Source organism: Panthera leo, chromosome A1 (genome assembly GCF_018350215.1).
Source record: "Panthera leo isolate Ple1 chromosome A1, P.leo_Ple1_pat1.1, whole genome shotgun sequence".
Classification (NCBI taxonomy): domain Eukaryota; kingdom Metazoa; phylum Chordata; class Mammalia; order Carnivora; family Felidae; genus Panthera; species Panthera leo.
In genome coordinates this window covers 199168632-199183678 of record NC_056679.1, presented here as the reverse complement: position 1 = coordinate 199183678, position 15047 = coordinate 199168632, and the positions used below count along the sequence as shown (strand labels likewise).

Sequence of the window (15047 nt, the reverse complement as noted above, 5' to 3'; positions counted from 1 at the left end):
TCCATTTACATAGGATCTAAAAGAGTCAAATTCATAGAATCAAAGAGCAGAATGGTGTTTGCCAGAAGATGGTAGGGAGGAGGAAATAGGGAGTTACTAATCAACTGGCATAAAGTTTCATCAAGCAAAATAAAAAAGCTCTAGAGATCTGCTGTACAACATTGCGCCTATAGTCAACTGTATTATACATTTAAACGTTTGTTTAAAAGGTAGATCTTTACATTTTAGTGTTCTCTCTAGAGTAAAACATTTTCAAAAGATAGATATATAACCCATTAGCAGGAACTCAATAAAAGCTAAGGAGCAACTGGTAGTAGTAGTAGTAGTAATAATAATAATAATAATAATAATAATAGAAGCCAGCAAAAGCTTTTATGTAAAATCGCGAACTTCTTGTTCCTTATGCCTTTTGTTTCGTTTTTATGTTTCTTTTGGGGGTTTTCTTTTTTGTACAACATTTAGCAAAAAGCTGTGACCGTAAATAAAACTACTATTTAAGCTATTATTTTTCAGATTTATGGTTTCAGCATTATATAGGAAAGGGTTTGGCGTGCCAAAAACTGTGTAATGTCTTTTGGTCAGAATGATCTGCGGTGTGATTAAATAGGCATGCCTGAAATGTCAACAGCAACTGTTTGAGAAGCTATGAGTTTATTCCATAGGCTTTCTTTAACTGGGCTTTTTTTTCTGTTTGTTTTGTTTTGCCTTTTTTTTTTTTTTTTTTTTTAATCGTATGATTCCATTTACATAAAACGTCCAGAATCAGCAAATCCATAGAAACAAAAAGTAGATTAGTGGTTGCCTAGGGTTGGAGAGAAGAGAGACTAGGAACTGACTACTAAAAGGTACGGGGTTGGAAATGCTCTGGAATTAGATATCCGTGATGGTTACACAACATTATGAATATACTAAAGCCCACTGAATTGTACACTGTAAAATGGTGAATTCTTTGTTATATTAATTGTGTCTTAATTACCCCTGTAGGTGGACAGATTTGCCTGCAGTCTAAGAGAAAACTGTCCAGGGGCTGGTCTGCAGCTGGGCTATGGCTTCCTTACCTAGTCTCAAAAGGGGGTTCCCCTCCCTTTGCCTAACTCGGAGATGGCCTGGCTCACCTGTGAACGGCGTGTACCTTTATAGACAATGCCCTAGTCACCCGGTCTGGAGGAATCCCAGCTTCCAGTGCTGTCCACACTTCTCCATCAGCACCATCCCGATAGGCAAAGCCTCAAGCCAGGTGGTCATCAGGCTCCTTCCTGTTCTGCGTCTGAGGGGCTTCGCCTGCTCATCTGCAGGCTGCTTTTCGAGTTGGGGAGTCTGCTCCCAGAGGAATCTCTCGGTGTGTCCCACAGGGACTGAAGAAGGTATCTTCAGAGTCAGAACTGTCACTGTCTCAAAAGAGGGATGATGGGAGAACGGTGACAGAGCTGGTCCATTTCATCGTCTTGTTAGAAATTTCAGAAATAGCGTTAAGCTCTCTCCTTGAGCCTCGAAAGATGACTCCAGCAGTGTGTCAAAGGTCTGGGAAGCTCCACCATCTCCGAAGGCAAAGTTCCACCATGGGGGCGGAATTTGAATGCTGCTTCAATACTTTTGCCAGTCTAGACAGAAGGTGATCGTGTTTGACCAGGTCATGGTCTGGCCCTCAGATTTACAGGGCTGGAAATTCCATCATGACCGAGAAGCGTGTTTCTCAGTAGCCCTTCGGAAACTTCCGTGGCGGCCAAAAACGCTGCGCGCGCATCCTGTACCTTGAGGCAGGACTGCGCCTGCGCCTGCCGGAACTGCTGTTTTAATTTGCGATTTACAATTTTTGTATGTACTTCATAGTAACCATTACAGATGTAGTCGTGTTTCATGGCCTTTAATGACTTTAAGGATCTGGGTCTAAATCTCTTAATATGTCATTCTAGTACCTGCACGATTTAATCTTCCCAAACTCCAATCAACGACCTACGCCGCAATCCAGTGCTCTTCATACATTTATACTGCTTATTATTGTGCTTTTGCCCGGAATATTCACGTAGCCATTCTTCTCGTAATGAAGTAATTCCCATCTTTTGAGGTCTTTTCCATGTGTTATGACACTTGAAAGTCTTCAGAAAAAATTAATTACTGATCCCTCCATCCTCCCATAGCATTTTATCTCTAGAGACTATAAAAATTATAATCTTCTGGGGAACACTATGATTTATTCATCTTTATGTTTATTTTTTAATTAGATTTGTTGATTTCAAATGATCCTTTCTTGGAAACGTGATGACCATGATTAATAAAGCTAACAGATCCACACCAAGTGTTTTCCTATCTTGAATTCCTTTGAATTATGTGTATCATGTTCACCACATTGTTATGCACTCGGCTTTAGGTTGCTTTGGGAGAAGTCCATTGCTGTTCAGGTCTGTGCTCTCTACCTTAATTAGATAATCCTTAAGGGATGAGATCACATCTATGTCTTCTTTTGTTTCCTTGTGGGTCAAAGGCATGAGTCACAATAGATGTGTATAATAAAATGAATAGCCACATATTTGTGAGCATAGGCAACCTTCATTTTTTATTTAAATATGTTAACTCTTAGTGTTTATTCTCTTCAATTCTGTTTCCGAGGATTGATGAACCCCAATACTCAGGGTTCTCTCATCTGACCAAGAGTCTGCCTAAAAGTGTCTTGTATCCTTAGGCACCTGAGCATCCATAAAAAATGCTGCTTCACTTTATATAGGGCTTGGGGTTTCCTCAAAGATAACCAAAGATAATTGATAAACATATGTATTTTTTCTTTACAAAATTAATATATTGATTACAAAAATTCAAATAATACCTAAAAGTAGGGAGGCATATCCCTCTTTAATTTCCTAATATTGCAATTTATTGCAAAATGTATAAGACATTTCATTTCTATATACACTGAATGTTTCATATTTATTCAATATATACTTTTTCTAATTTTTACACTCATATCAACCACTCTACTTAATAAGTAATAGAAATCTTCCTTTATCTATACTTCATCTCTTTTATTTTTATTTTGACCAAGCCATATAAACCTATATGGAAACTTACAGTTTCAATTAAAAATTACAGTTCATTTAAAGCAGAATATGGAATATGGTAAAGAAAACAAATATCCAAATGTCACATCTGTCTTATAGACATGTTCTTTTCCTCAGTGAAGCAAGAGGACCAAGTTCTGTGGTATCAGAGATGATCCTAAAAAATCGCAGAACTTAATTCTTAAACTTAATCCTAACCCACTTTATTTCAATATCTTTGATACTATCGGTTCAAGGTATTCTGTTAGCCTAACTCGGATTCTTACACCAGATTCTTAACAAGTAGGTATCCTGACAAGAAAATTTCCCTAAACTCCTAAAATAATAATGAAGCCAGCATGTTAGATTTGGTGGCAGACTTTACACCAGCTATGAAATCTGCTCTCCACCACCAGTTGAATTTGGGTACATCTATTTGTGCAGTGTGCTAGACAAAACCATGTTTCTAAAAGCCAGAATCAGACTATGCCCAGCATCCTCTTAAATATCAAGCCAGCACAGAAGGCAGTATCATACAACATTGGTGCATTCAGGAACTTCTATATATTCAGTGACTATACTTCTAAACCCAATGTGCAAGAAAATACATTCAATTCCATGGAATTTTGTCCTAGATGATGCAAAATCATACCAATGTAAAAATGTAATCTGAAGCCTGAGGTGATGTTACCATCCTCATGAAGGAAACTTCCAGAAATCCACGGGAAGAATTAAATGCAAATTTCATCTCCTAGGCAACTTTTTCAGAGATGCATGGGTAGCCTTTAAAAAAACAAACAAACAAACAAAAAAAGACACCTTCAAAAAATTCCTTTCTGTAGACATCACCTCAAAAGGACCAAGGCATGGCACCAAGCTGTCAACTATAAAGTAAACCTGTGCACAGTAAGCATCCCTCCAAAGGAAGGGCAGTAACTTGGACTCTCACTTGTTTCCCACAGCAATCTCCACAGCATCACTCATGGGATGTAATTAACATCAGTGGAAACACATGAGTGCCAAAAACAAAGATCCAGAATGTAGTCACTCCATCAGGGTCTAAGCTGTGCTCATTGAATCTCTGTCCCTGTACATATGCGTTAACCACAGCAGCTGCACCCACCACAAGCCAAAGAAGCTTGATTAGAAGCAGGGTCAACAAAAGACAAGTGAGAAGAATGTGTAGAAGTTCAACAGTTAGCGATGCCGAATATCCTCCGACTCCCGGGAGCCATAGCAGGCAACAGATAAATGATGCCGCACACTTCAAACGTACAGAAGCTTTTGTCAACCAAGATTTCATGCAGCCCCACAGGTGAAGAGGCAAAGCCACCGCTGGTGATAGACAGACTGTCTACATGTGTACTTAGACAAGATGTGACTATGTGTCATTAATGGAGCGGCTTTGAGCCCCATTCACACACATGAATAGTAATGCTGTCAGTGGCAGCATCTTCTAATACTAAGAACAAAAATAAATACTTCAACATGAAGTATAGACACAAGCCAAGACAGGTCTCTCTAGAGTTGAATTTTCATCATGGACTAAAGATGATTGATGGCGATGGTGCTGTGGTTAATGGACACATTACTGTATTTCCCATCACTTTTCCAGTACATGTTCCTGATCCCCTTGATTGTTTTCAGCCTTCACAAATGTTCTTTTTCCTGAAATCCCCACTCCACTTTCTCAATTGCTTCAGCTAACCAGTGGTTTCACTGAGCCATCTGTGTGCTTCCTTTCATTTCTGTCCACGTAGCATGTAAGCTTTCATTGTTCAGCTACCTGAGCATTTTTCTTTGCCCCAGCACCCTCCCCCAACCATTTCACCCAGACTGTGCTAGTCTATCAAGATGAAAGCAACACTATGACACTCGGAACAAACTTCTCCTGTCAGATGCACACAGGGGCCCTCTGTTGCACAATCTGCACTTGTCCTGCATGCAATAGAGATTCAACTGGCAGATATGAGATCCAGACTGCAGATCAGAAGGGAGACTGACTTCTGCCCTTCATTTGGGCCAAAGAATACTTATCTCCTTATTTCCAACTTCTTCTCAAGTTGCAGCTAGACCTGGGGAGATGTAAATATGTAAGTAAAACCCAAGACCATATTCACAGGTTATCCCTTTCAAAATGCCAGCACTTCTCAGTTGCCTTATCACAGGCTGATTCAACTGCTTATTCATAAAAGGCCAATAGCAAGAAAAGGCAGCTCAGTGTGTCAGGAGGACTGCGGGAGTTACTGCCATATACTAATCTTTTGTTCTGACACATTGGTGTGTGGGATTAGGCTGTGGGCAAAGTTTCTATGTCTCTCTTTCTTGCAGTTCCAGGCTATCCATAATCCATAGTTCTGCTAAAGAAGTCCTTTCTGGAGCAGACATAACATAGGAAACTTCAACGATTGTTGTTGGTGTTTAATATTTATTGAACACCCACCACTGGACCAGGCTCTCCACTGATGTATAGCTTGCATCTTATTAGAATTTTCTGGGGCGGAGGGAGGGGGGAGGGGGGACACTTTGGCTGAAACCTAAAAGCTCTTTAGCTATTATAAGGGCAACAAGAACACACATTCCTCAAATATCTCCAATTGCTTCCCATAACACAATGCAATTTTCTGCTTCTACCATTAAAAATAGTCATTAACATACTCAACTAAGCCCACTAATAGCTTGAGATGAAAAAAATCACCATGTTAGTACATACTTTTAAAGATTTTTTTTCCAGAAAAAGTGTAATATAATTAGAAATACTCATTTTCAACCTGCACAATGTTAGCCCTTGTTTTAGTTGCCTGTCTCTCTTCCTCAGAATCCAAGGTTGGAACCTCTGATGAGCTCCATGGGTAGAGGCCAAGTCTGTCTGCTTTCCTGAGATAGCCCTATCAGGAAAAAGATGCACATAGAAGCCATAACCCTACCATTCTTGTAGAGCTTGGCAATACATCAGTTTCCTCAGACCCACGAGCCTTCCATCCTGTCCTCCATATTTTCTTTGTTGATAGACAGACCTGGAACCCTGCTCAAAACTCAATCTGCAGGCTGAGAACCTTCCCTGAACACTACTTCCTACCAGCCTTCCTTCTCAGAGCTAGACCTTGCATATTGATAGGAATCTTGGGAAGTTAGAAGTATTTCCAGAATGCCTAGATCTTTGTTGGCAAAGTTCTGCCTGCCTGATTGGACTGGTATTGGTGATGCTCTGAATTATTGCTTTTATACTTGGAAAAACTCTGGATGAACATACACCAAAGCATTAATAATCAGTATCTCTGGGTGGTAAGGAAACATATGATTTTAATTTTCTCCTTTACTATATTTCCACATGTTCTGCCGTAAAACATATTATTTTGTACTGAGGGGGAAAAATGTGTTTTGCTTAAAACTACCAAGATATACCATTACCCTTCTCCTGTGTTTCTGCTTCAGTAAATTCTCCTTTCTCTTTTCCAAATCTAGCCTGGTGAAAAAGAACTTTCTCTCCACAACAAAAAAGGCCAAAATCTAAGAACCAATTCTAAAAGAAACATTGATTGATTTATTTTTAATGTTTATTTATTTTTGAAGGAGAGAGAGACAGAGCGTGAGCAGGCGGAGGGACAGAGAGAGAGAGAGAGAGGGAGACACAGAATCCAAAGCAGGCTCCAGGCTCTGAGCTATCAGCACAGAGCCCGATGTGGGGCTCAAACCAACCAGCTGTGAGATCATGATCTGAGCTGAAGTCAGACACTTAACCAACTGAACCACCCAAGTGCCCTGAAAACTTTTTTTAAAAAAGGTTTTAGAATCTTTTGTAACATAAAAAAGTAAGACTTTGAAAATTTTTTATAACATAGGAAATGGAAGATAAGTGATTTATTAACAATATAAAGAATCAAGATTTTCATGGTACCATGAACATTATAAAATAAAAATTTAAGTTAAAATTTACAAAACAATAAATTAATGCAATGTGATTTTTAATGTTAATTTTTTTGAGAGAGAGCATGAGTTGAGGAGGGGCAAAGAAAGAAGGGGACAGGGGATCCCAAGTGGGCTTCCCACTAACAGCACAGAGCTGGATACAGGGCTCAAACCCACAAACCGTGAGATCATGACCCAAGTCAAAGTCAGACTAAACCACCCAAGCACCCCTAATGTAATGTAATTTGAAAACTGAATGAGAAAATGTAAATCAAAGCCACAAAGATGAGAAAGCAGGACACAAAACCAAATGACCTTCAACTTCAGAAATCACCCCCTCCCAACCTATGCACTCATTCTTCCAATGCTTTAGTTGCAAGACTTGGATATTTCTGTATTGATAGGAGGTTACCTTCTTGTAATCTCACAGCTTTTCACTCTACCTGAAAAATATATTTCTTCCTGAAATGGATTATTTATGCTATGCTGCAAGTTCTACAAGCTACTTTTCCCAGCTGCATCCACCAGTACCAAAGTTCACTCTTGTGCATTTAAATTGTTTTACTTTGAAATTTGTAGATTGCTGTCATTTGTTTCCTCACTACAAAACGTCTTTACATGACTTTAGCTTCAAAAGGAATTTATTATTGAGGGGAGGGGGGACATAGATATTACTTCACACTTATTAAGATGGCTATATTCCAAAAGACAGTTAATAACAAATGTTGGGGAACATGTAGAGAAATTGGGACATTCATACTTTGCTGGTGGAATATAAAATGGTATGAACAGTTTCCAAAATACTCGGGGGCTCAGTTGGTTGAACGTCGGGCTCTTGATTTCGGCTCAGGTCATGATTTTCACCGTTGGTGAGTTTGAGTCCCTGGGTCAGGCTCTGCGCTGACAGCACTGAGCCTGTTTGGGGTTCTCTCTCTCCCTCTCTCTCTGCCAATCTCTCTCTCAGAACAAATAAACAAACATTAAAAAAATACTGTTTGGAAAATGATTTGGTAGCATCTTAAAAGTTAAGCATAATGTTATCGTATGATCCAGTAATTCCACTCCAAGATATATAAACTCAAGATAAATGAAAACATGTGTCACACTAAAACTTGTATGAGTATGTTCATAGAAGTAACAGCTAAAAAGCAGAAACAACCCAAATGTCTATCAACCGATGCATAGAAAAGCAAAATATGGCATATCCACACAATGACATATTATTCAACCATAAAAAGGAATGGAATACTAGTACAGGCTACAATATGAACCTTGAAAACATTATGCTAAGTAAAAGAATCTAGATACAAAAGGCTATAGTATGACTCCATTTACATGAAATGTCTAGAATAGGCAAATCCACAGAGACAGTAAGTAGAATACTTATTGCCAAGGGCCAGGGGAAAAGACGAAAAAGAGTGACTGCTAATGGGTACAGAGTTTCTTCTTAGAATAATAAAAACATTTGGGAATTAGATGATAGTAACATTTGTGAATATTCTACAAACCACAAAATTGTACCCTTTGAGAGTGAATTTCATAATAAGTGAATTATACCACAATGAAACCATTATTTTTTTTAAACTGCATAGGAAATATCAAAATAAAGGTATTCTTTTAACTTATAAATTTTTTTCTCTAGCTCTATCCATTGAAATCTCCTAGAAATTTTCCAATGTCACTGTCATAGCAATGAGCACATCTAGCACCCAGATTTTCACCCCTAGTAACGTTATCGATTGAAAACAAAACAAACAGATGAACATAAGGGAAGGGAAGCAAAAATAGTATAAAAACAAGGAGGGGGACAAAACATAAGAAACTTTTAAATACAGACAACAAACTGAGCATTGCTGGAGGGAGTGTGGGTGGGATCATGAGCTAAATGGGCAAGGGGCATTAAAGAAGACTTTTGGGATGAGCACTGAGTGTTATACATAGGGGGTGAATCACTGGATTCTACTCTTGAAATCATTATTGCACCATATGCTAACTAACTTGGATGTAAATTTAAAAAATAATTAATAAATATATTTAAAAAACAAAACAGGGCTCCTTAAAGAAAGACTGATTCCATGCCTACACAGCAGCAAAGATATAAGGTCTAGGACAATGTGTGCCATAAAGCAAATAAATTTTTCAAGATTAATAGGATTGCATGAAAAGGAAACAGAGGCTACCTACCTTGAAGGGACTTCCACTGGCCAAAATTAAGATGACTTAAGCTGTAAAAAACCAATGATTGTAGTTGATGGAAAATCACCAAATCTATGACTATTCATGAGCTCATAAATATATTCTTTGAGAACTAATCTTTTAGAAAGAAAAAAAAATTCAAAAAAAAAAAAACCCTGAAATCATCAACATCACTTGAAATAGCCATTTGAACAACACCTTACTTTGAAAAAAATGTAAAGGAGGAAAACATAAGCATTTATTCTGCCTCTGCAGTATAAACTAGGTTTCAAAATAATCAATAGCCCTGCTTATAAATACATATAATTTATCATCAACTTTTGTTATATATCATAGATGGATAGATAGATATCCTCCCTAATATTTGAGCAGAAACCAGAAGGGAGTAAGGGAGCAAGCCATGCACATCTCTACAGTAAAAGGTAGAAGGAGCAACAAATGTAAAGATTGTAGGAGAGGAGCATGTTTGGAAACCAGTAAGATTGTGGAGAAATAAAGAACATTAGATGATGGGGTCAAAGAGGCTGTGGGGGGAAATGCCCATTAAACACTGTCTATATCACCTGAAAACAGTGACCCTTCCCCCCCTCTCTCAGTGTATGTAATTACCTCTCATCCCAGTGGATTTGTATGACACCTTAATCACCTTTATCTTTTAGTCTAAGGATGACAAACATGGGTAAATGACACACTTCCATGTGGTAGCCAAAATAGATATTGCTAATTGTTTATAGCCTTAGAATCCTTTTCAGCTCTTGTTAAATCAAATTTACCTAGTTGTCATCTTTGTCCTATAATCTTAGGAAGTGTATATGTGTAAACATCATCCAAACTAAGCCAAAAAGTTGAATACATAAAAAAATACTATATAATCTAATGGCCTCATTGGTTCCTTAAACCTGTTAGCAGTGTCTCACTTGTTCTCAGTTTTAGTGTGGGACCCCTAGAAAGCAAAACCTGAAAGAAGGCTTAAGTCCAAGGTCTTTAGTGGATAGTGTGGTTCAGGAGTGAATTGTGAGGGATAGAAGAGAGAGGGAAAGGAGAGTTTATACAAAGATGCATTATCCAGCTGACATCCCTTTACTGTGACTAGTTGCTCAGTCCCACAGAATAATCTGAAATCTTTCTCAGGACCAGCTATCTGGGGGATGGAAGGGGGGTATTTATCTGTAATCTTCCATTATTCATATCATGTCAGTTGTTCTGCAGAACGACTCACCTTCTGAATTTGATAGTATCCTGGAGGTATAGTTCTTCTAGCTCCTGAATCTCCTATAAATGACGATTTAGAGCCAATATCTTGATCACATTTGATTTACACATTTTGGACTATAATTCAACATAGGTGATGTTATTTCTTTGCATTCCATTACATCAGGATACACCTATAGCTGATTGCCCTACCTTTGTGATACAAAGATTCACAAGGGGATTTGGATGACAGCAGCCTGATCCTCCATTCTGCTGTGGTTTCTCTCTTAAATTAGGAACTTGTCTGATTTCCTTGGCACCATATAAATGTCAATTCCCCATCAATCATACATCTAATGATTTCACTGTCAATTGGTACTCAATTATACTCAGTTAATTCTTTACACACAACAAATACTGTTTAATGTGTGAATAAATGTCAGAGATAGCTGGAGATGGATTTCTCATCTTCCATTCTCTACATCCCCACTCCAGGCACTGCATCCGAGATCGTAATGCCTACTGGAGACTGAGATCACTTCACACAGGACAAAGATTCCCACACAGTTGTATATCTTGAGAGGGTGCTTGGTCCCCTTTCATCCTATCCTTGTGTAAGTCTTGTATCTTGAGTTGCTGCTACCCTTTAAAGTTAGTACTTAAAAAGGGCAAAGAGGTGGGCGTTTGGGGGAGGGGGGCTGGCTGGCTCACTCAGTTGAGCATCCAACTCTCGATTTTAGCTCAGGTCATGATCCCAGGGTCGTGGGATCAAGCCCCACATTGGGCTCTGTGATGACAGTGGGAACCGTGCTTGGAATTCTCTCTCCCGCTCTCTCTCTGCCCCTCCCCTGCTTGCACTCTCTTTCTCTCAAAAATAAATAAACATTTTTTAAAAATGGTTTTTAAAAAAAGTGCAAAGGGGAATATGTATTTTCTTGGGTATTGGTCTATGAAACAACCACCCATTCTCATTCATTTGTTTGGTTAGTTCATCCCAAAATGCTTTATATTCTTGGTTGTAATTAGTCACATCTAGGTAGATCTGGCTGTTTCCAGGGTGAGAAAAGAAAACTAATCTTTGTTACCCATAATAGATTTATTCATAAAGATAAGCTTGGCAGGGCACTTGGGTGGCTCAGTCAGTTAGGCATTCAACACTTGGTTTCAGCTCGGGTCATGATCTCATGGTTTGTGGGGTCAAGCGCCACATTGGGCTCAGCACTGACAGAGCAGAGCTTGCTTGGGATTCTGCATCCCCTCTCTCTGTCTCTCTCTGTCCCTCCTCTGTTTGTGCTTTCTCTTTCTCTCTCTCAAAATAAATAAACTTAAAAAAAAAAAGATAAGCTTGGCAATCTAGAGCATTCAAAATTTCTTGAGTCCCATAGGATCCTTAAACACAGTACCAAATAAAAACCTGCCCCTTCTCCATTATCATCTATCTTCGGAAATGATACCACCACTCACTCATTTATTCATACTGGAAACCCTAGAGTCATCCTTGTCTCCTCCTTTTCTTTTATCCCCCACATTCAGTCAATCAATAGAACCTATGGATTCTACCTTTTAATCATGTCATGAATCTTTGTCTTTAACCCAAGTCTCACCACCTAATAGAGTTCTGCTACTGGGATGTCATTCTAAAAGTTGGCCTTTCTCCATGGCTAGTGCCTTCTAAATCTATCTCTATAGTTCACACAGAGAGAGCATTTTTAAGTGAAAAATGGCACTTACTTAAATATTCCTTACTTAAAATATTCCCATAGATTTCCTCTGGAAAACCAATAAACTCAAGGTTTTTACAATAGTTTACGTAATCTGTGCCATCAACTTCTTCCATCTCCTCAATTTCCACTCTTCCTCTCAAAGTATGTGCTTTGGTCATCACCAAATTTCTTTTAGTTCTTCAAATGATTCCTCTCTTTCCTCCTGAACTTTATAAATATTATTCCACTATCTCCCTCAAGCACCACCTTCTCCTGGCCAACCCCTCCTCAAATGTAAGGTCTCAGCTAAATGTCACTTCATCAGGAAGATCTTCCCTGCCATCTTCTTCACAATTTATTACACATACTGATTTAATATCTGCCTTTTCTGTTATTCCAAAATTCCAAGAAAGCTGCAACTAGATTTATCATATTTGCTCCTCTATCCGCATCACAGGATCTGGAGAATATAACAGATATTTAATAAATATGTGTTGAAATTATATTGGAAACTAAGCCACAAAAATGTTTGGGGCTATTTTTGTTAACATATTTTGTGTGCTTCAAGTGCAGATTTTATGAGTAATCTAGGTATAAAAAAATTATCTGTAAAATTATGTTAAATTGCTTAGAATACAGTAGTAATCACAGAGCAATTTCTTTTTCTCATTACTCCTTGGAAATCCTACAGTAATAATCCCTCCCTAAATGCTGGGCTATAGAGTTTTCCTGACTCAGCCTTTTTTTATGTTTTCTGGAGGGATCTAGGAAATGGTGATAATAATACCTACCTGGTATAAAATACATGGGCAAAACACTTGGGCAGACATTTTACAACAGAATCGATGTAAGTGGCCGGTAAACACGTAAAAAGGTACTCACCTAGTCATTTAGGGAAATTCAAAGTAAAACCAGAATGTTGGGGAGCCTAAGTGGCCCAGTTGGTTAAGCATCCAATTCTTGATTTCGGCTCAAGTCACGATCTCACAGTCATGAGACTGAGCCCCGTATTGGGCTCTGCGCTGACAGCGGAAAGCCTGCTTGAGATTCACTCTCTCCCTCTCTCTTTGCCCCTCCACTGCTCATGCACACACTCTTTCTCCCTCAAAATAAATCAATAAACATTTTTTTAAATGTAAAAAAACCCACAATGATATATCATTTCACACTCACTCAAATGTTTAAAACTGGGAAAACTGAGGATATTGGTGGGGAGGCACAGCGACTAAAATCTTCCTACTTTTCTGGTAAGAGTATAAAATAGTATAGCTACTTTAGAAAACATTTGACAGTTTCTTATAAAGTTAACTACATGGTTATTTTATGATCCAGCAATTCCACTCCTAGATATTCCACAGCCACCCAAGAGAAATGAAAATATATGTTCTTTTTTTTGCAATAGTCCTAAATTGGAAATGACTCAAATGTCCATCAAAAAGTAAACAAACAAATTGCAGTATTTTCACAAAAATGGAATACTGTTTAGCAATAAAAAGGAATAAACTACTGGCTCACAACAACATGGATGAACCTCTGACTCAACAATCCACTCTTAGGCATAGACCTAATTGTATATACTTCAGTGTTTATATGTGCACCAAATATAGTACAAGAATATTTATATCAACATTATCATAATAGTCAAAACTGAATCAACTCAAATGAACTTCAAGAACAGAATGAATAAATGGTGATACATTCATTTAATGAAAAAGTATAAACTGTTACAACAGTATGAATGAGTCTCATAGCAGTGTTGAAATATATATATATATATATATATATATATATATATATATATATATCTGAACAGATAGTTAAGAAAATTGAGATGATATATTGCACGTGCCTGGCATGGAATAGGCACTTAATACATATTATTAAAGAACGAAATAATAGATGTATCTTGGAGTATGTGTGTCTGTTTTGAACTCTCTCAAGACAGTTGCTATAATGGTGACATTGGTTAATTTTTTAAGACACTCTAATACATGGAATTGTTCCAGAGAAGGAACACTGACTGAGGTCTGAAGTGTTCTTGAAAAGCAAGTAGACTGATTAGGGTATACTGGCAGAATAATCAGCCCATTTAGCAGTTGAATCTTTCAAAAGCAGGGTTTGTGACCTGGAATTCATGGAACCCTAGAGGATCTATGCATGGACTTTTAAATGTTTATGGCCTCCTTAAAAATGAAGGCAAAATTTTGGGTGGGTGTATATGTGTTTGTGTCTGTGCACTGTTCTGGGGAGATGGTTCATATCTTCCAATAGCTTCTCAGAGGGACTGTGAATAAGAAAAAGTTAGGAATCACTGCCTAAACATTTCTTCAGGAAATCTGGTGCTCTGGCAAAAATGAAAATGTTGACAGTGTGATGGTTGTGTCATCTGGCTGGCCAAAGCAATGTTTTCTGCTAAAGCAAAGATTAGAAGTCTTGAGGCCAAAATGATCTCAACTAAATGGTTCTTCTACACTGTGTTTCCATCTGCCCAGCATGTGAGCCATTAACACATGGTTCCTGTTGATGATTTTCATATCCTTATTTGCAAGGAAAATGCACGAGACCAGTTCAGAATAATCATTTATCTCATGTATTGGAAAACCAAATAAATGAGTCTCCTTTACATACTAACAATTTTATATTGCTAAAGAGTGGCCATTGGTGGGAGATTATTAAGCACACATTGACCAAGACTGTCTCTAAGTCATTCCTTTACAAATGTTCATAATATATATATTCATATTCTAATCCAAAAAATAGCAAGTCTCGCCATGTGTTGAAATAATTTATTTCAACACTTAATGCATCATCTGTCCCGTATTTCCACATGTTGTGTCATCACCATTTGACCTCAACCCATTGTTAAATATTTAATAGTACGGTTGGATAAACAATACAAAGTATAGTTTACTTTTAAATGTAACATTTACATGAAAAAAAATAAACCAATACATGCTGCAAAAGGTACAATTTTAGGTTATAGTACTACTTCTTCTGGTGGATGGAAAATGAGATA

The 15047-nt window shown here is 37.9% G+C and overlaps 1 long non-coding RNA gene across 1 annotated transcript in view; it reads right to left on the bottom strand.

The window, feature by feature from the left end:
* LOC122201781 overlaps positions 1–1711 on the bottom strand; it is a 111297-nt gene extending 109586 nt beyond the window's left edge. Inside the window, exon 1 of the long non-coding RNA XR_006194335.1 lies at positions 1116–1711. This is a non-coding gene — a long non-coding RNA (uncharacterized LOC122201781). The remainder of the gene's footprint in view (positions 1–1115) is intronic.
* Between the last annotated feature and the right edge of the window lie 13336 nt (positions 1712–15047).